Source organism: Gorilla gorilla, chromosome 6 (assembly GCF_029281585.2).
Source record: "Gorilla gorilla gorilla isolate KB3781 chromosome 6, NHGRI_mGorGor1-v2.1_pri, whole genome shotgun sequence".
NCBI classification, from domain to species: domain Eukaryota; kingdom Metazoa; phylum Chordata; class Mammalia; order Primates; family Hominidae; genus Gorilla; species Gorilla gorilla.
Genome location: NC_073230.2, coordinates 15,763,170 through 15,786,166, shown reverse-complemented (window position 1 = coordinate 15,786,166; position 22,997 = coordinate 15,763,170). Strand labels below are relative to the sequence as shown.

At 39.1% G+C, this 22,997-nt stretch overlaps 1 long non-coding RNA gene across 1 annotated transcript in view; it reads right to left on the bottom strand.

The window, feature by feature from the left end:
* Window positions 1-1,449: 1,449 nt before the first annotated feature.
* Window positions 1,450-22,997, bottom strand: part of LOC129523721 (uncharacterized) — a 74,438-nt gene continuing 52,890 nt past the window's right edge. Inside the window, exons 7-10 of the long non-coding RNA XR_010134598.1 lie at window positions 9,917-10,063; window positions 7,237-7,429; window positions 3,912-4,085; window positions 1,450-3,451 (exon numbers count right to left, since the gene is read on the bottom strand). This is a non-coding gene — a long non-coding RNA (uncharacterized lncRNA). The remainder of the gene's footprint in view (window positions 3,452-3,911; window positions 4,086-7,236; window positions 7,430-9,916; window positions 10,064-22,997) is intronic.

Here is a 22,997-nt window from a genome sequence, read left to right as displayed (position 1 = left end):
CAGTAGTCAAATGACCAGGAAACCAGCCGGGAGCTACAGACCAAGATATTTTTGGATAATAGGATGCTAAATGGGAAAGACAGATTAGTTACAAGCATTTGATTCTCAACAGATTTCGTGTCTCCCTCTCTACCCCCATTCCAATAACTATATCTGCTAGCTATTGAATAACGGGGTTTAAAATCTCCTGGACTATTATCATAGCTGCAGTAGCAATCTTTTAACATGGTGCTTGCTCATTCAACCCCTATTATAATTTTCAGTGAAGTAAAATATCACAAAGTCATTCAAATTCATAGACTAAAGATATATCTATAGTGACAAAGTAAAGTATAGGATAAAATTCATTATCCTGATAAATTGATGAACATGGACAGTCACTCTGAATAATTTGAGCCAAAGGAACTTTTTCCTCTCAATGGTTGGAAATTTTTGGCCTGATTTATCCACAAAATTGCCTCAGCTCTTCATTTCATTTTGCCCATGTCAACACAACAAAGTCTCTGTACTTGATTTTGAAAGCTTCAGTATTTCATGTCACGTTAGCAAGTGAGACGCACATAGCAAATTCTGGATGGGGTTCTTGTGACAAATGACTTCTATGGTTTGCACGTGTCTCCTCAATGACAGCTGCTGGGAAGAAACATCACCTCCCAGCTGCACAACTTGATCCTTCTCTCCCTTGTGAATTAGGAGGAATTGAATGTTTGGCTGTAAAGTGGCACTTCGCACTACTCTCGTTGAATATCACAATTGTGCCTGCACAAAAGGAAACAAAAAACCTCATCATTGGCAACTGATGGGAGAAAAAATAGTCCTCTCATTACAGAGATAATAAGCAGGATGTTCCCCTGCAGCCTTTTTTCTTAATTCTCCTTATTGTATTTTATTAAATGATGCAGTTTGAAATTAAGGCTCTGGCAACCTTTGTGCACACTCTGCATAAACAAGCAAAACAGAAACACAGTTAAAAGAGCAAGTATAAACCCCTCCCAAAAGCCATCTGCTTTCTTCTTGTTATGAAACTTCAATTCATCAGCAAAACTCTAAAGAAAATATTTATAGCAGAAATGTAAGCTGCATTCTGAAGCTGCTTGGAGGCAGGGTTAGTGGAATATTAGAAAACTCAGTTAGGCTATGTCACTTAGTAACCAATCTAGAACTGGTCATTTAACCTGCCTCATTCACTCTTTCAACCTTTTGTGCACTTGTCCATTCATCTGACAGAATTTATTCAAGACCCCTCAATGTGCCAGGACTTGTGGTAGGTGTTTCCACATAATTAAATGAAGATGATTGTTACACCAGCCATGTGTACCTCTCCAGGTTACTGAAAGCATTGCTGTAAAATATAAAACAAAAACCTCTGTGTTTATTTTCTACCAATAAGCCACTAGAAGAAAGTATACATTCATTTAGTTACATATGCAAAAAGTGTAAACAGGATTATATAACTTAAGGGGAAATTTTATTTTATATATCCACTGTCACAAATGTTTTGCTAATTTTCACCCTGGGGTCATCAAATAAAATATATTCCTATTTCTATTCTTACTCATTGCTCTTCTCAGTGAAGGGAAAACAGTGAACCATGCCCTATAGATTTTTTTAACGCCATTAGGCAGTCACACTATGTAAACATACAAATAAATATACCATACCTAAGCAATAATACCAACATACACTTCGAGTTTGCTAAGCCAAATGTCACCTTGAACTTCCTTTCCATTTGCCCCACAATTTATACTTCTCCAATACTCACAACCACAGCCCAAAGTGAAATCAGACAGGAACCTGGAGATTTTGTATGAACAAAAAAGATAACTTCATTTTGTTTAGCAAGTGAATTGAAATGGGGATATTTGTTTTCACAGCATAGTCTAGCCTATCCTAACAAATTCAGAATTTTTATCAGTGATAAGAGGCCAACACAAAGAAACCTAAAATGTGTAGCAATGACTTAGTAATTAGGCAGAGGGCAGTGAAGAATCCAATGTTAGACGCTGGAAAAAATGGCAATCCATTTTAAGCAGTAGGAAACCATTTGGCAAAAATTAAAATCCTGTGGTAATTTGGGAGGCAGACCTTGGGGCTTCTGCATCCAATGACTTAGGGAAACAATGTTGAAAGTGAATTTTGGCTGTATTTGGCAGAGGATTACAATAATGAAATAAGCTCAGGAAAACCCTGGCTGGCTTGCAAACAGAAATGACAGGAATAAAAATCGTTCAGAAATTTGGAAGTTTGTAAGTTGGAAAAGTGACTACTTCTAGGCTCTAAACAGGAAGACTTGGCATCTCAAAAGACTGCCACAAAATCACAGTGAAATGTCCCCATTGGATGAAATGACTTAGGATGAGAATCAATTAAGAGCGTAAACAGATTAAGTGTGTGAACTTTCTACCTCTTAGTCAGACATCTTCAACATAGCCCCCATATAGAAGAGAGAGAAATGCACAGAAGTGAGAAAGCAATGAAACAAAGCAGATTTTAGAATTATGCCTAGAAAAGAACTTTAGGTGTGGTTAGTACCACATGAAAGTTATTTACAGCAAATAGATCAGAAGCCTACTGTGTGTTTGAGGGAAATGCATTGTTAAATAAATCATGAGCCTGGACTAAAAAAAGCCACTGACATTTTGAGACTTATAACCCTCAAGCTGCCAATGTTCTGTGGGAAAGAAGTTTGCTGAGAAAACCGTGCAGCCCCGAAGGAAGACATATTCCCCCTCAACCACTTCAGAGAGTAATGGTAAAGAAAGAATATCTTGGAGGGCACAGCTTACAGCCATAGAGGACAATGGATAAAAGAATGCCTCTCGAGGACCAGAACCAAGGCCTAATTAAGGAACATTTACCATCCCCTGCACAGGGGAACTTTCACCATGTCTGACCAGTGAGATGTTATCATTGTTTTGTGTCTCTAATCATCCCCTTTGAAATAGGAATGTATACCATCGTTATTCTGTTCCTTTCCACCACTCTGTATGCAGTGATATAGACAGTGGAGGACAACGATATATCCTTTCTTTCAGTTCATAGGTCACCTGATCAAGAAGAGCCTCATGCAGATATGACAGAGAGGCCCATGTATCCCATTAAGCTTGAAGTAGTGACTAGATTGGACATCAGGATGTGTCCCCTGAGGTTGGATTAAGATGTCTTATGTGGGTGAAGAAAAAAGTAATTGAAAATTTGCTGATTAGAAGGGCAGATGCTGGCAGAGATTGTAAGTGCCTACCAAATATTCACATGTTTTTCTAATTTTCCAAGCCCCCATGCACCTATCGGAGTGGGATCTTGCGACCCGATGAGGCCAGTAGAAAGTAAGCACAAAGGACGTGTAACTTCCACCTCTATCTTGCTCTGCTCTTTGTCTTCCTCTGCTCTGCTGGCCTTGGAGGCTATGTGATCCAGATGGCATAGCTACAAAATAGAGCTTCATCAGATTCTGCATGGGAGAGAAATACTTATTGTTTACACAAAGTCATTAAGATCTGAAGGTTTATTTATTATCACAACATAGCTGAAGTTAGATTAATATATTATGCAATATAAGCCCCATCCTCATTCTCCCTACAAAAGTTTTATCAGGGTTTATGCTGATCACTAGATTTTGTGGTGTGAATAAATGGAGAAGGATAGGTTTGAAAAGATCCCATAAATGTCTATGTTGAAGCGAGCTGAAGCTGAAAATGTTAAGGAATTATGTGCAAACACTGACATTTTGCAATGAAGAGCAGCTGATATGCAGGTTATGTTTAACTACCTATCTCTGGGATCTTAATGCCCCTCTCTCTGGATACAGGAAGCAGATTTCAAAACAATTGCAATGGGACATCATAGCTTCATCCTGAGACAGAGTTCAAACACATCCAGGTATGTGTTACATAATGATATGGCAAACTTACAGCAGTGCGTTAATTGGGAGTACAAAAGCCTCCTGAGAAAGAGCCCGTCCTTACGAAGGAAAGAGTTGAGCATAACAAAAGTTGACCCAACCACAAATCCTTTATCATTGAATGAGAGAAGTGTTCTGGGCATAAGGTGGCATCTTCATTCATTTCTTTCCCTGGCCCAGGGTCCTGGAGAAACAAAGAACCATAAGTAAAACCTAAAATTTATTTAATTTAAACTTCCTTAAGACATTAGGCATATTGACATAGCTTTAGTAACCATGTAACAGAGAATAGCAAAAAATGAGGAGCAAGGCATTTCCGCAATTTCACTGCCCTCTTTTCAAGAAAAGCCTGGGCGTCTTGAAGCACTTGTTGATTCCCTAGTGCAAGGCAGAAAAAGGTAGAAGCAATGACCACCACGAATAGGGTATCAACATGCCCAATTGAATCAACAGCACCCAGTAGAAGTGGTAGTAGGACCCTGTGGGTGCTATTTGGCAAGTAAGATTTTTCATGAATACTTTGGAAATATTTCCTGAAGACCATGATAAATAGTCACAGTCAGAGAGAGAGACAGAGAGAGAGAGAGAAAGAGAGAGAGAGAAAGAGAGGATTTTACTGGGTACTGAATTCTTAGGTGAACAAGTGGACCTTACATATCAGTTAACTTTTATCATATGAAAACCCCTGAAACTTACGGGTTTATTACAAGGAGCATTTCTTATTTCTCACAAGTCTGGGTAGATTGGGCAGCCCCGGTAATCTGGGCTGGGTTTGGATTATCTCATCTGGACTCACTCATGTGTCTGTGATCAGCTAACAGACCAGCTTGAGGTTTGCTGAATGAGGAAGCCTTGACTGAAATGACACAGCTTTCTTCTACCTGTCTCATTCCTCCAGCAATTTAATTCAGGCTTGTCCTGTCCGTGGATACAGGGGTCTGAGAAACATCAAAGAGCAAAAGACTTCTGGAGGCCTAAACTTGGACCTGGATCACCATTACTGGCATCCCATTCTGTAGGCCAAAGCAAGTAACAAGGCCACACCAGATTCAAATGTAGACTCCACCTCCGTGGGAAAAGCTGTGCAGTCAATTGCATGGGAGGCAGATTCTAAAAGAGCAATGACTGGGGCCTTTTTACACTCAATCTACCATACCTGATATTTTTACTTTTATTGCAATACTCTTCGTGTGAGATAAACTTATAACTCTAGAGTTGGGAGGATCTTAGTGATCATGCTCTACTTCAACCTTTTAATTTCAGAGATAAAGAATTTGAGGACCAAACTGGTTAAGCAATTTGATTAATGGCTTATAGATGAAGGAGGACTACAGATTTCTTTGATTCAGCTTAGAGCTCTTTCCACCACACTTTACCTCTCTTCCAAGGATACATTTAGGACAGAACAAAATTTGATTTTGCACTCCACATTTTTGTCCACATTTGCTACAAAACTATTATCTAGAAACTCATCAACTGTAGCCAACCAAGCCTGTTGGTCTTTCAGCTATGGTTTCCTCACTAGGCCCTGCCCTGTTCTACCTTGACCTCCCTTCAGCCATGAGTAAGCTGCCCATGAGCATGTTTCCTGACAGTGAACTTCCATAATCCTAATTGTCTGCCCTGCCCTGGGACTGTTTCTCCCTCTAGGACCAACCTGCCCCAGAAGGTGCCAGCATTTGCCCAGTGATGTCTCATCTAGAGATAACTGCTCCACACACAGTTGCTAATAACTTTAATCTTGCAATTTTCCCTTCCTATTTTGTATCAATAGCCAAATTCTGCCTTCTTCATCTGTAATTTTTCTCCTATGTTACAATCTGTATTACAAACCAGAAAACTGAAAGTGTGGTATTTATTTCCTACCTCAAACGACATAAACCCATGTTAACTGACAAGGTATTAAAACAGCTATTCCTCATGTTTTTAACCCGAGTGAGAGGGATAGAGGAAGAGAGAAGGTACAACTTCCTGACAACACAATCTTGATCCTAAGAAGCTGCAACTTGAACATCAGGTACCATCACTCCCTTGGGGGCACGCATATGTTCAAGTGACTTGTGAGCAGATAGCCCTGCTTTCCATACAAACAGCATGACAATAGGACAAAAAGCTTCAGACTTCTAGCCATTTTTATGATTCATTTCTGTTTTTATGGGCATCCCAGCATAGTTCACCTCATTAGCCATTATAGAGATTTTAATTCTTGAGTTAATCCTGTGCTCATTCAGTAGAATGAATATTAATATCTTTCTAATGTAATTTTTAATTAAATATAGCATCACCATTATTATACCCAAAAGATCTAAATAGAGTTTGAAAGAGAAGACAGACACTATCACAATAAAAATCAGCAAATTCTGCTCACATCCTTTTCAAAAGGCTGATCACCTATGAAGTAATGAGAATAAATCATGAGATAATGTAGGACAGATCTAATTAAGATAATGAGCTACGATTATGGACATGATTTTCCAGGGTTAAAGATCTTAACAAAAGGCAATCTATGGATATATTTTAAATATCCTTTTTGGTCTACTTACTTATATTAGCTATGCCTCTTAAAAAAAGGAAAATATTCATCAAAAGTAATGACCCTGCGTCTGCTGCAACAGCAGGGTTTTAACTATTTTGCTATCGCTGATGCATTTAATACTTTGACATGCTCTTTTTGGGGGGATATTTGACTGGAACATATTTTTTTTCCATCTTGGCATTCAAGGGGAAACAGAGATATTAGGATCAATGCTCTCCCTGAACCTTGAAAGCTATATTATAAAGATATTTTGATTTGACTAGCACAGATTTGGATGGATATTTCTGGAAGAAACTAATTAGCCTGGCTTCAATAGCAGTGGCAGGCAAGACAACCAGGGGAAAGGAGCAATTAAGTTTTGTAGGTATGCCTGGGTGCCATCTCTGCTCCCTGTCCAAAGAGACAACTCAAGGGAGAGAAAAAGTCCAGAAATAAGAACGCTTAATCCTTGGTCAACATTGTTAATAAGCAGAAATAAATATTTCCTGAGAATTGTTGAACTGCTGCAGGAGAGACTGGAAGGATCTCTTGGCTGTATTACTTGATAGAGATTCAACATTGCTCTTTGAAAAGTAAGGCACATTGACCGACACCCACTAAAGCCAATGAGTGGAAGGAACTGCCATCCAAGGGGTGGAAACAGTTCTCCCCATGTCCTGTGCCCTATCTACAGTGGCTCTCAAGGTGAGCAATTAAATCTCACTGGCGATACTTGTGCCACAGTGGATCCCAGGCCCAGAGTCAGCCCCACTAGCATGCTGTTCACAGTTGCTATTATTTGCAATAAGTAGCATCTTACCATGCATCTGTTTCAGAGCACGGGGCATGCTCAGCTCATTACCAGCATGGAAATTGTAACTCTGATGCTGTGCATGACTGCAGTGGCAGTAGACTTCTGGGGTCCATTAACTCCTCAGCTCCAGGACCTTTTAGTGACAGCCTGTGTGGCTACCTCAAGTGGCTCTTCACTGAAATCTTGAGAGCCTAAAAATCTTTGAAAACAGTGGGCAAAACAAAAGGATGAAAAAAACATAACGATGCATTTGAAAGCAAAGTTGTTGATTCCGTGTTCCCTGGATTTTTATTAGATTTTGCTTTGCATTCCTTTTCTCTATTACATAACCTCTCCCTCCCATCCCCTCATCTCTCTCTCAATCTCTCCACACCCTGTCTGTGTGATATCTCAGAAAGCATATTGCCAATAAGTCAGAAGACTTGTATTTCTAGTACTGGCAGCAACTCTTACTAGACATGTAGGTCTGAGCAAGTCACTTAACCTCTCTGGTCCTCCATTTCCTTAACTCTGTAATCTGTCATCCTGTAGGATTGATGTGAGATAATGACATGTAAGGACATTGAAAATGATAAGCCTTTACTCTGTATATTCTCTATAACATAGCACTGTTGACAACATGTTCCCACTGCCAATATGTTCCATGGTAGATAAATTTGAGTAGCAAAGCCACTAGATGGAATGCTAATAACCAGTGACTGATATCTTGAAGAAGTAAAATTATTATTTTCAGATTGGCCGTATCTCAAATGCAATCCTTAGGACCCTGGTGAGAGATCTGAGGATCTGGGAAGAGGCTTGAACACAGGCACTGCGACGAGAAGTAATGGGGACCTCTTTTCTAAGGACCTATATCTATCAAACACATTTTAATAATGTTACTCATTCTTCTTACTTTAACACTTTAGCACATCCTATTAATTTTCCTTCCTCTCTCCTCTCAGGATCAAATATGATACAGTATAAAGAGTATTATGGACTTTATAGGCAGAAAGATCTGGCTGTGCCACTTAGCAAGTTATTCAACTCTCCAAGCTTCAGATTTTTCATCTGTAAAATGGACTCACAGATATGGTCATATCTACTTTAAATTAAAAGTACTTGGTACATGAGTGTTACGCTCCACCTGTGGGGGATTGTTAGCAATGCAGTAAACAGGACCCTCTAGGGACAAAATTCCAAAGTGCTATAATTGGGACCCTCTCACCTCCCTGTCTGGACTTGTTCCTCCTGACAGTTGGCATTCCCTTATTCTAATCCCCTAATTTGGGTGGTGTCATGCACCCCTGGCTGTCTAGTTGCCACTATCCAGTAATTGCATATTCTCCCATATCCCAAAACTAGTTCCTCCCACTTCCTCCAAACTTAAGATGAGCTCAGCTATTTATTACTCTATTTAACATGATGTTGAGAGTGACTGGCACCCCACTAACTCCCACAGGTTATTTTTCTTTTAAATTCCACATCCATTGCAGTGCTGGGGTACAGGGGTGACACTAGCCACGCAGTAGAAGGGAGGAAAGCTGCCCATTCTCCTGGGCTTTGTATACAGGAGATAAACACTTTCCAGAGAGGTACTTGCCAGTCAATCCGGATGACTATCCCTCTGCCTGTAAGGTCAATGCCAAGCTGAGCCTCCCTCTATCCATACTCTCTACACTATGATCTATCAATCAAGCTATCATCCAGGACCACATATGTAGCATGTCCAAAACTCAAATGATTATATTTCCAAATTTGTATTCCCTATCCTAGTGATAAACTGCTGGTAACTCAAGCCTGAAATCTGGTAGTTATCTTGACACCTTTCTCTACTACACTTCTGTCCTAGTTCAAATCCTGGTTTCTGGCAATGACTTCCCAATTAGTCATTGTTCCCCTAGTTTTTCTTCAATCAGCTCTCAATGAGGCAGAGAGAATGGTCTTTCCAAAGAGCAAATCAAATAATTTTACACTTCTGTTCAAGCCCTTATATTTGTCCCTCTGGCCTATAAGACAACATTTAAATTCAGAGCCTGTGACCCTCAGACTTTTGAGTCCTGTGCATTTTCTCCAGTCCCCTCACCAGTTTTCCCAGCATCACACCTGTACTCTAATTTGTTAAACACCTCCAGGTCTTGGCATATGCTTGCTACTCAGAAGGCCTTTTCTCCCTTCCCTGCTTAGAGAACTCCTGCTCAGCCTTAGGGATTCAGCTTGAGAGATACCTCTCTCTGGGCTCTCCCTGTGCCTTCCCCACCACTCACCTCCACCCTACTCCTTCCCCATCCCACATACCCCTATTTTATACAAATCTATTTTATCATGACCAACATAGTGTGGTTACAATTATTTGCTAACATATTTGCCTTCTCAACTCATTATGGAAACTTTAAAGACAAGAACTCTTCCTTGACCATCTCTGTGTTCCCAGTGAGTGTCATATCATCATTGACCATAGTTGTCCCTCCAAGCCTCTTGCTCCCTCTTCTAGTCATATACATTAGGGCATCCTTCAAGCAACTTTGTGGGGACTTAGTGGCAATGGAAGAAAGCCTGCTTGGGTATTCAACTTTTACTTTGCCCAACACTAGTTGGAGAAATAAAAAGAAACAGTTGGAAGACAGTGGGAAGTAATGGAAATACTAGTTAGTTGTCTGAGTGTCTGAAGTAGTAGTTTATGACCCTAGAAAGCACTGGTACTTACATGGGTCTCGGGGTTGTTGATTTCCTATTTTCTTTACAGGGCCACTCTTAGTGCCTAAGTGTCCAACCCTTGTCTTTCTCTCCCTCCAAATGGAGTTTATTTAATCATGTGTTACAAGAAGTATTCTGTCTCCATACATTACAGGAGCTGTAAATTTTGAAAATCTGGTTTCAGTTGAAATGAATTTATCCCAGTGTATTGCCTCAAGATATCTCAATATCACATGACAGTAATACCTGTCATATTTTGGCATTACATACAATGTTATTCCAAAGAAACTATAATTTGGTGTTTTTACCATGATTTTGTGCATTATTCACATTTCTCTGATGTTTGAATCTCAGGGTTCTATATCAGTGCTTTGTTGTTGATTTAATTGCCATCCAAGGCACTTTAATGTGAAAATCATGTCTCTCTTTCTGCTGATGACACCTGTTGTCTTCCCTGTTGAAAACTTTATTTGGTACTATTCTACAAAGGGTAATAGCAAACAAAAGGTACATCGAGGATTTATTCAATTTATATTGAAATATCAAACTGATAGCATAAAATGTGGCTGTAAAATATTTATTTTTCAAACCCACACGATTTGTAAACCCTTTCAAACCAACTAGAAATATAAATTCATCCTGTTTCTCTGACCTCCATTATTTATGTGTGTTTACCACCACATAAAACAGAGGTGGTTTTCTTGGCCATAGAGTACAGTATATAAGATCAATTTAATTCAAGGTTTTGCCCATTTAATTAAATAATAATTTCTGTTGGGAGGTATGGGAAGGAGATACTTTCACGTATATGTGCATGAATGATTTGTTTGTCTGAGGCTTTTGTGGATGTCGCTGCTGTTGTTATTTACTCCATCTCATATCTCATAGCTGAATTTTATTAAACATGCTCTTATAGCCTGAAAGGATCTTTCTGCATTCTGAATATACGATTCTATATTGTATTGATAACTATTTATTAAAGGTTTATTTACAACATTTAGATACAAAGGATAGGTTCTAGTCAAATGAGTCCTAGTAGGATGAATTAACTGTATTTAGCTTGAATCTCCATGAATAATATTAGCGATGACCGTTCAACCAGATATTTTTATGGTGTGGGATTAGTGATACCCTAAATCGGACTCTTTCTAACTTTATAACAGATGTTCATTGCAAATGTCTATTTTCCTTAACATTCTGCCTCTAATAACACTGCAGAATACCCCTACATAGGAAGTGCACACATAGTCAAAAGCCATGTTTCCTTAATAGCTAAAGAAGAACATACAAAGTCTTGGACTCTTAGAAAAGAAAGAGAAATGCTGACTCTCCAGTGCTCAGGTGTCCCTGAATCAACTAAAACTGGATGATTGCTGGATCAACAGACTCCCAGAGGCCTTCAGCCATTTTCATGTGAAAATTTAAATTGATTGCTGATCCTTCAGCTCTTGAAAGATGGGTTTTATCTTTTTTTTTTTTTTTTGTAGAAAAAAAATTTTCTAAGAGGCAATGCTTCCTTATGGAATAGAGTATTAGAGTATTTTTCAAAAGTGGAAGGCAAGGGGAGGAGCAACGTTTTTGTTGTTGTTGTTGTTGTTTTTTGTTTTTTTGTGAGACGGAGTCTCGCTCTGTCCCCCAGGCTGGAGTGCAGTGGTGTGATCTCGGCTCACTGCAAGCTCTGCCGCCTGGGTTCACACCATTCTCCTGCCTCACCTCCTGAGTAGCTGGGACTACAGGCACCCACCACCACGCCTGGCTAATTTTTTGTATTTTTAGTAGAGACAGGGTTTCACCATGTTAGCCAGGATGGTCTCGATCTCCTGACCTCGTGATCCACCTGCCTCGGCCTCCCAAAGTGCTGGGATTACAGGCATGAGCCACTGTGCCTGGCCGGGGAGGAGCAACATTTTAAGAAACTCAGCGATGGTCTATGACTGGATTCAGTCCTTCCTAAAGTGTGCTGCTTAGCATAAGGTTTTGTATCATGTTTTCAGATGGAATCTCATCAGAATGCATATTATATATGGAAAACCCAGCCCAGAATTATGATAGCTAAAAATCCATTATAATAAATACCATATAATAAATACCATTTCAAGTTAAGTCCCCATACAGCAGAATTATTTCTGTGTGCCAACTGCAGTCATTCACCACATAATGACATTTTGGTCAACAACAGACCACACAGGCAACGGTGGCCCCATAAGATTACAATACAGTAATTTTACTTTGCTTTCTTTGTTTGGATATGTTTCGATACACAAATATTACTGTGTTACAACTGCCTACAGTATTCAGAACAGTAATATGCTATGTGGGTTAGGAGCCTAGGAGCAACAAGCTATCCCATATAGCTTAAATGTATAGTACGTTATACCATCTGGGTTTGTGTAAATATACTCTATGATGCTCACATAATGACAAAATTGCCTAATAATGAATTTCTCAGAACATATCCCCATTGTTAAAGGACACATGACTGTATTTGTAGATATGACTTAGCAAATGCTGTGAAATAAATAAGTCTACTCGGCAAATGATTTCAGCCAGGTGCAGTGGCTTGTGCCTACAATTCCAATAATTTGGGAGGCCAAGGTGGGAGAATTGCTTGAGCCCAGGAGTTTGAGACCAGCCTGGGCAACATGCTGAGACCAGGTCTCTACAAAAAATACACAAATTAGCCAGGCATGGTGATGTGCACCCGTGGTCCCAGCTACTCAGGAAGCCAGGACGCTGAGGCAGGAGGATCACTTCAGCTTAGCAGGTCAAGGCTGCAGTTGTGTTCACACCACAGCATTCCAGGCTGGGTGACAGAGGGAGACCCTGTCTCAAAACACACACACACACACACACACACACACACACACACACACACACACACACACAATGAATCCTTGGTCCCTAAACATGTAAAAGGCCTTTTCTATCATGTTCATATCTGCTCATCTATACTATCCAATTTAGAACTCAATTTCAATTCCTTGAATGGACTCTCATGTGACACTGCAGTCCAGGGATTAAAAATAAACATGAATGCTTGAAGGAAAGCAGCTTTGGGTGAACTCCAATCAACTATGTTTAGCATAGATAAGAAAGGTGTTTCCACGTGCACTCAGGAGTATTTCTTACACCCATTCCCAGTATACAAAGTTCTACAATTTTAGCTTTGTCCATGAGCATTGCAATCCCAGAGCACGGCAAAAGCCAGAAGGTCATTCTGACCTGGCTCTGTCAGGCCTCGTCATCCATGACTCATCTCTTTGCTCCCAAATAGACTTAAGAATTCAGCCCTGAAACCTGGCATCTTTTCTTTCCCAAGGCTGCCATAGAAAAATATCCAATGAACTTCTGCTTTTAGTAATAGCAGGCTAGGTAATTAATATAATATTTTCACTGAAGACAAATTGAAAAATACTGGATGAAATATTTTTAATGTTATTAAATTTAAAAAAATATTTTAAACGGATTTTTAAAAGCATCAAAGAGTCTGGGCGCAGTGGCTCACGCCTGTAATCCCAACACTTTGGGAGGCTGAAGCGGCACATCACTTGAGGTCAGGAGTTTGAGATCACCCTGGCCAGTATGGTGAAACCTCGTCTCTACTAAAAATACAAAAATTAGCTGAGTGTGCTGGTGCAGGCCTGTAATCCCAGCTACTCAGAAGGCTGAGGCAGGAGAACGGCTTGAACCCAGGAGGTGGAGGTTGCAGTGAACCGAGATTGTGCCACTGCACTCTGGCCTGGGTGATAGAGTAAGACTATCTCAAAAAAGAAAAAAAAAACATATATAAATAAATAAAAGCATCAAAGAGCTAACAAAACAGTAAGGAAAAACCAGGTCAAGATTTAAAGAAGAGAGAACTCAGAGGCAGCTTTCATCTGGTAGCTTTTGTCTATCTGGAAGAGACAGCTAAGAGACTACATTGCACAATAGCAGCCTTGAAGGTCTGGGGAGACCAAAGTAAGAGTCCAAGGCCCACCAAGGTCAAGGAACTGGTTAAATCACCCTCTTCTGCTTTAGACTGGGACCTCAAAGAGCTCCACCTTTGGGCTAAGGGGAGACTGGAAGAAATACAGCTGTCATTATCCACAGACAACATAATTGAGAATGTAGAGAATCCAAATAATCTGTAAATAAGTTATAGAAATTAAAAAGTGAGTTTAGCAGGTCACTTGACTGAATACCAAGTCAAAACCAGTTGTATTTCTCTATCCCAGCATCAAAAAACTGGAAAATTAAGTTTTAAAACAATGAAGTATTGTAGTCTACAATAGCATCTACAACTCAAATCCTTGGAAATTAATCTAATAAAAGATACATAAGACTTGTATACAGAAAATGATATAGCATTTTCAAAAGATATTAAAGATATAAATAAAAGTATATACCATATCAATTCTCTGAAAATTAAATTAATTATATTTCCAGTGCAATCCCAATCAAAATTCCAGCAGTCGTGTGTGTGTGTGTGTGTGTGTATGTGTGTGTGTGTGTGTGTGTAAGTTGACCACCTGAAACTCAAGTTTCAATAAAGTGCGACAGACCAAGAATAGCCAGTATAAGCATAAAGAGGACAAAGTTGGAGGATTTCCTCTACCAATTATTAGGACTTATTATAAAGCTATAAGAATTAAGCGAATGTGCCACTGATACATAATAGACAGATCAACACAGGGCAGAGTGGCCAGAACAAACCCATACATATATGGTCACTTGATTTATGACAAATATGACACTGTAGAGAAGTGAGGGAGGGTCATATTTTCAAAAAATGGTGCTGAGTCAATTGGGTATCCATAGGGAAAACAATGAAACTTGACCCTTACTTCGCATCATATCAAAAACTCAATTCCAGGTGGATTGTAGATCTAAATGTGAAAGGTGGAACAATCAAGTATCTCAAAGATAACATAAAAAAGCAATTTTGTGACCTTGAGGTAGGCAAAGATTTATTTAACAACACAAAAGAACTCAAACTGTAAAGGAAAAATAGATACACTGGGCTTCAATAAAGTTAAGAAGGCCGGGTGCAGTGGCTCACGCCTGTAATCCCAGCACTTTGGGAGGCCAAGGCGGGCGGATCACGAGGTCAGGAGATCGAGACCATCCTGGTTAACAAGGTGAAACCCCGTCTCTACTAAAAATATAAAAAATTAGCCAGGTGTGGTGGCGGGCACCTGTAGTCCCAGCTGCTTGGGAGGCTGAGGCAGGAGAATGGCATGAACCAAGGAGGCAGAGTTTGCAGTGAGCCGAGATCACACCACTGCACTCCAGCCTGGGTGACAGAGCGAGACTCCATCTCAAAAAAAAAAAAAAAAAAAAAAAAAGTTAGGAATATCCACTTATCAAAAGGCTCTACTAGTAGAGTGAAAAGGCAAGTCACATGGTAAGAACATATATTTTTAACGCTAATAAAAAAGGGCCAGTATCCAGAATGTATAAGAACACCTACAAATCAATAGAAATATGCCAGACAAACAGGCAAAAGACGAGAACAGACTCTTCACAAAAGAAAATATCCAAATGGCCAATAAACGTATGAAAAGGTGCTCAACTTTTCAATAATCAGGAAAATGCAAGTTAAAACCACAATGATTTTGACATACACACCAGAATGGATAAAATTTTAAATACTAAGATAACTAATGTTTGCAAAGATTTAAACAACTAAAACTCTCATATACTACTTGTGGGAATGTAATTTGTTACAAGCATTTTAAAAAATTCATTGGCATTATCTATTAGTCACATGTATTTATGTGATCCAGAAAAACCACTCCTAAGTTTATACCCAACAGAAGTGTGAATCTGTGCACACAAAACAGCTTGTACAGGATATTTTTAGAAACATTATTCTTAACTGCAGAAAGAGGAAAACTACCAAAATATTCATCAACAATAGAATGGATAAGTTGTGATATAGTCGTGCTGTGGAATATATCTATCCTTTGCCCGATGAACTTTAATTCATTCCTTAAAACCCTGTCACTAAATCAAAAACATTAAAAGAAAAATATTTATATTAGTTTTAATGGAAAAAACTAATGTATTTCATTCTAATCCTAATAACCCAAGATATAAGATCCAAATAGAAAATAATAAATTGAATAATGAAAACAAATTTATATATGTAATAAACAATATATTAGAATAGTTTGCACATAAAATGTAATGAAGGTTTTTTGCATTCAGCCTTTTTTCTTCTTTCTACACCATTTTCTATAACAATTTTTCAACTTTTGGGGGGTTAAGCGTTTCTTGCACTCAAATGGCACTGATAAAGTATGGAAAAGCAAAATAGAGGGCAAAATAAAGCTAAATGTGAGATCCCTTTGAAACAAGTGGAAATGCCACATCCACTCAACACAATGAAGAACTACTGAAATAAACCACCTCTTTATCCCTCTCTCATGGCATGTACATGCAAAACAACACATTTGGGTTCATGCAAATGTGTCACACAATTAGAATTTGTTTCATGTGACAATCTTTGGTCAGGAACAACTGCGTCAAGATTATTGGTGAATGTGTCTCCTTGAAATCATTGTCAAATATCACTTCCTACAGCATATTTATTTAGTATATTTTACAGTGAAAAAGTCATTATACTTAATAAAAAGGAGTCATTCCTTAAAAATAGTATAAATTTCTAAGAGTCATCATAATGAATATTATTAACTGAACAGTCATTAGATAGGGGAAGTCTGAACTACAAGCAACTAAGATGAACAATCAATTGCCACATGAAATAACATGGATGAATCTCAAAAATGTATTTTTGAGGCAAAGCCACATGCAGAAAAAAAAAATGTGTACTGCATGCTTCTGTGCCTATGAAATTCAAAACATAGAAAACTAATCTATGGTGTTAGAAGTCAGAATAACAGATACCTCTGGGGAAGAGGTCATTCAACAAAACTTGGGCATCAGCCCTGATTCCTTTCTGAGCCTGAGACAGTAAAAAATAATGTCATTCTGTATTTTTGCTTGACTTTGTTATTCTCCAAGATACAAGACATAATTTTGTATAAAATATTTGTGAGATTCAAATAAAAGTATTATTAATGTCTAAGAATTAATTCAGCAAATAGATTATTTTAACATAAAGAAAATGAGGTTTGGAATAAAGAGCTAATTGTTCCTGGTTCAAACTCCAGTTCCATCTGTTTATAGCTGTCTGACCTTAGACAATTTACCCTCTCTGAGCCTCAGTTTCCTCAAATATAAATTGGAAATGATATTAATCCTCTACTAGGTTGCTATGGATACTACTACCATCAAAAATATAAAAGGACTAGGTAGATAGAAAATTTTAAGTAAATGTTATTTTCTTTTCATCTTCTGCATTTATTGGGGGTTGTGGTGGGGTCATCCCCCAATTTGTAGCCTTCATTCCTTCTTCAAAGCACAGGCTGGTAGACTTGTTAAATCAACTAATGGTACAGATGAAAGAAAAAGCATCTTGAGTTCAGCCAAAAAAAATTTTTTTAAGTGCCAAGTGAGGACACTGAAAATTCACCACAGAACTCCTAAGAACATAAAACCACACGAGAAAGTAGATAACTTATTTTACATAGATAAAATATGATATTGGTGCTTGCAATTATTTGTAAAGGCTCATTTGAAAGTCAGACCCTTGAAATATATCATAATTGTGTTCATATTCACAGTGATAATGTAAATTTCTATTTTTATTTTCACTGTCAGTTAAGTTTTCTGTCTTAGGGAGAGGTTTGAGTCAGTTAAATTCCTGCAACCATAATAATTAATGTAAATCCATCAACCTCACTATTTTGAGATTCTTAGTGAGCACCTTGCAAATTCAGCACTTAGAAAAACTGGAGAAAGTTACTGAATTCGCCTGGTCACATTTGAAGATCCCACATTGATAAAAAAAGTCAACATTAGAAATTTTTCTGATCTCTTCACATTATATCCCAGATTTAACAGGACAGCAAATGAAAAAGTAACCTTACCTTATTCCCCAGGGACTTATTATATTACATTTTTCCCAAAACCAGAGTTGAGATTCTCTAACTCTCAGCCTATTCCACCTTGCTCACTGGGTAATGGTTGTTCTACTGGTTGGTGCCGCTGGAAGCCAAAAATTTACTTCTTTGCTTATGTAGTCTGGTCACCTGGGATGCTCTCCTTTCTACCTCAACTACTGTCAAATTACGGCTCAGCTGTGCTGTCCCCTCCAACAAATCTTTCTTCCCTCTGCACCAAGTCCTCAATGATGGCCTTCTTCAGAACTCCTACCATATTTTAATTATACGTCATCTTGAATTGCTCCATATTATGGGTTTGTCCTATCTCCCTAATCACATCGTAAGTTCTTGCATGACAGGGATTGGGTTTCCCTCCTTGTCTGTTTCTCCCGCAACCTCTAACACAATTCTGAGCACCTAATACGGCTGTTGAGTGAGGATGCCAGTCTAGGAACAAGAAGAATGTCTACATTCGCCTGCTGCAAAAGTTACATATGGCTAAACTCATCTAAAATCACCACATGACTTGTCCACAGAAAATCAAAAGCAGAGTGGAGAAGAGAGGGGGAAGAAAAGGCTCACAAACCCAGACAGAGAAGCCCTTTAATCTTGCTTGCAGATGTTCTAAGTTTTACATACTGCATATTGTTGGTCTTTTCATCTTTCCTTGTCTGGGAGATGAAAACGATATTGTTGTTCACCCTGTTCCAAGTCCCGAAGCGCTAACTTGAGTGAACCTCAACAGCAGGCTACGTTGCACACTGGCTTCCAGTAGGTTCCAATGCATAGCATCAGCAGATTAGAAAGAGGAAACCGAGATCGTTTATTTCTCCACCTTTCTCCCTAAGGAGTCAGAGAGAGAGTCTCTCCACAAAAGGTCTCAGCAGCCCTCTCCACATAGCCTCACTGGGTCTAGGTCCTGCTAACTTCCCTTACTTACTCTTAGACCTAGGAGCAGTAATATGAAACCTTCCCACCTTAGCCAGTGATTTCCATATACTACCCTGCCCATGCATCTATAAAATTATCCACAAATCATTCCATTTGAATTGGCTGTTTCTTGTCAAAACCTTGTGTGATACAGATGTTTTACTTGGGACCCTTATAATTTTAATATTTTAATATTGATAATATTTACAGTACACTTCCTTGTTTCTCTAAGTAAATGAGTGCACATATTACATAGTGCCCTTCTCTTAATGATTCACGGTCATCACCTGGACTCTCAGAGATGGGACCATTGTTTATCGGCTTGTAGCATCCACATCTATGCTGTGCTTTTCAAATATTACCTCATTTAATCTCCCCTCCTCCCCTCACCGAAAAAATCCTACAAGATGAGTCTGATAAGTCCCTTTTACAGAACCAATTTCTATTACAGCTGCTAAGTAATAGAAATAGGACAATGAACTCAAGAGTGTCTCACTACAAAACCTGTGTCCTTACCCAGTAAATGAAATCCCTTCCCTACCACACTGTACTACCTGAAAGAGCTAGTGAGTTGTGAAGATCTATTGATTCTTACACTAAGTGACTCATACTGTTGTTCTTTCTGAATTGCGATGATAATTTCATTCCTCCTTTAATTGATTAAAAAAACAATCTGCAGCCCCAATACTAATCTGACAGTCACTGCACTATCTGTACATCTGCCTGTAGCAGCCAGCCTTGCGTGTCTACTTTGCCACTCATAATCTGCTGTAGGCCAAGTAACATAAAACACACCCCAATTAATGTTGTGTGTGTGAAAATAAGAGCGAACATTTTTTTAACGCAGCCTGAGAGATTTTGAAATATGGGGTTTGTGAAAGCTGTTTTTCATCACTCAGGAACTATATAGTACTATATCACATTTTAATGTACAATAAAAATCATTGCTGGAAGTCCAAGCTGTATCAAGAGGATGCACATAGACTCATCAGTTGACAGTGTCCCAGCTGAGCCCAGACTTCAAGTCACCATCCCAAACAACAAACATGTGAGAAACGAAGCCTCCAGATGATTTCAGCCTCCAGCTAATCAGTCACCCCAGCCATTCAATTCTTTCCAGCTGGGGTCTCAGACATCATGAGGAAGATAAGTATATTAATAGATATAGGTAACAAATAAGACTGTTATATGGAACTCTGGAAAGCTAAGTTGAACCACTTCCTCTTCCTTCTTCCAAGCCCATACCTGAATATTTCTTCTTAGTACCCAAAGATCAGCAACATGACAGGGCCAAAGAGAATGAGAGAAAACAGAATTTAACATTGCTCCAGTGTGGAGCAAGAGGTAGAAAAGAAAAGTGCATATCTCTGCAGAGAGCCACATCTGTTAATAACCCCACCATGAGTGGCCTAATTAACCATCTAAATATGCAATCAAAATAACATTTTCTCCTTTTCAGAAATGAGGAAGGGATGGGAGAAGGGAAGATTTTCCTAGAATAAGGAGCTGAGTGAAGAACTTCCACTTCATCCTATGGATCATTACCAGCTATAAGGTAAAATTGTATATGTTTGTTCCCATTTTGCTATTTATTACTATCACTCAAAGGAAATGTGGCTTCTTGAACTAGTCATGTCCAAATCCTGCCTCCTATGTTTGAAGCATGGGCGAGGTTGGTGACAGCCTTCAGTTAGAAATGTTCCGTGGGTCTGAGTCAGAAAGAAGGTGCGTTGCCATGGCAGGTCCAGTGTTCTTTACCAGAATGGAGCAGGGTCCACATGCAAAAGAGTCAAGGGCACAATCAGGAAGATAATAGCACAGGACTAAGGCAGAAGGTGAGGGTGAAATGAGAAAAGTAGCATTCGGTAGTTGGATGGGGGAGTGATGAACAGAGCAAGACAAGATGTCACGTGTGTTATCACCCTTTTAATGTGGCACATGGTGCTTGATGATATGGCAGGCAAAACTGGTCAAAGGTGATCATGGGGTCAAGGCCCAACATATTCCACTTTGAAGTGCAGACACCAGAGGTGATTTGGGAGCTGGTGGCATCCAAGGCAAAAATAAAAATTAAAAATAAACAAGGTGATTTCTAGGCACAGTGACTGCAAGAGCAAAGGCCATGACGAAGGAGATGCCCAGCATTCAAGGACCAGCAATCAGGCCAGTGAGACTGGAGCAGAGAGAAGAGTAATAAGAGATGCACACAAAGAGCACACAGAGGTTAGACAATGCAAGACCTCAGAGGCTTTTTTGAAGACTCAGGCTTGTACTCTGGGTGACATTGTAAACAGCTGGAATGTTTACAGGAGATGAATGAAATTATCTAACTTCTTTTTAGCAGAATGACTCTGGCTACTGTATTGAGAATAAACTAAAAGGGGCCAAGTTAAAGCAAGAAGAACAATCAAGAGGTTAGGGCATTATTCTTTTGGTAATGTGGCCCAAGCAGTGGAAGTGAAGAAAGTATGGGTTCTGAATATATTTTGAATGCAAACCATCAGGATTAGCTGACAGATTAGATGTGAAATGTTCCCCTTTCTTGCATTATTTTTCTTCATAGCACTTACCACCTTCTGACATAATACATATTTAATTTTCAATGTTTTTATTCTCCATCCATGTAAATGAAAGCTCCATGAAGGTAGGGATTTTCATGCCTGGAACATAGTAGGTGCTCAATAAGTAGCTGTTAACTAGATTAATTTATCTGAAATATTTAAGTAACTCTATTAATAATTTTTTACCCTTGTCACATTCTCTTCCATTTGTAAACATTAGTTATCATAGGTTTGATCTCATTGGTCCACCATGAGTCATTTACCACAAGTGAATGTACTTTAAATTGATCTAGATTGTTTAGAAAGTGCCACCTAAATTATTTCTGTGGCTTGGTTGCCCTGTTCCGCTAACTGGTATACACAAACAGCTGTTGATGTGTAAGACATGGAATTAGGTCATTGCTGAGTTCTAATCAACTTGATTTAATTAGCATGGATGTCAGTGGTGGACATTTACAAGGGCAGATGGTATAATAACCACTCTTGTGTGGAGGTAATGTTGTGCCCGATTTCTGTCTTGAGTGCATAATCTACTGATGAAGCTGTGTTGATGTGGCCATATTGATACCAAGGACAATATGATGAGGTCAATTTGAGGGGATTACTTTGAAGCAGGAACATTGTGACACTGTCCAAAAACCAACCACCAGATTTTCACCTTTGTTTTCTACCAAACAATGAGCATCATTTTATCTCTAAGATTTAAGGGCTGACGTTGAAGATGAGACAGATCAGAAATGGGCTGAGGGATTGGCTAAGGTTAGATTCTATCTTTAAGAACTCATGTTTCCCACACTTGCATATCTTAGAAAGGGACACCAATGATTCTAAGTGGAATTGTTGTCATTCTCTAAATATTTACCTATATCTTGAATGATCTGCATGTTGAATAATCATTGCTTTTATATAAATTTCTTTGGTTCATAGTGGAAGTTGTTCTATTTTTCATGTGAGAGGATGGACTCCTTTGCTTCAGGACAATGCTTTCTTCTTGTTAATGCCAGCCTCATTTGATTAGGTTTCTATTAGACCCCAGAGATGAGGGAGGGAAGAGAGCATGTCAGGGCAGAGAATATTCCCCAGTCTCTGTTTCAGACTCACAGGAAATCCTCAGTTGAGTTTCTAATGGTTTTCTTTCCTTTCTTTCCTTCCTTTCCTTTCTTCCTTCCTTCCTTCCTTCTTTCTTTCCATCCTTCCTTCCTTCCATCCTGTCTTTCTTTCTTTCTCTTTCTTTCTTTCCTTTCTTTCTCTCTTTCTCTCTTTCTGCTTGTTTGCTCTGTCACTCAAGCTGGAGTGGAGCGGCATGAACATGGCTCGCTGCAGCCTCAAACTCCTAGGCTCGAGAGATCCACCTGCCTCAGCCTCCCGGGTAGCTGGAACCACAGGTGTGTGCCACCACATCTAGCTAATTTTTTTTATTTTTTGTGTATACAGGGTCTCACTGTGTTGCCCAGGCTGGTCTCCAACTCCTGGCCTCAATTGATCCTCCTACCTCGGCCTCCCAAAGTGCTGGGATTACAAGCCACCACAGTTGGCCTCTAATGGTTTTCTTTGTGGTCTCAATTATATCTGGAAATTGTGTGATGACTCCTTTTTTAAAGAGCTGAAG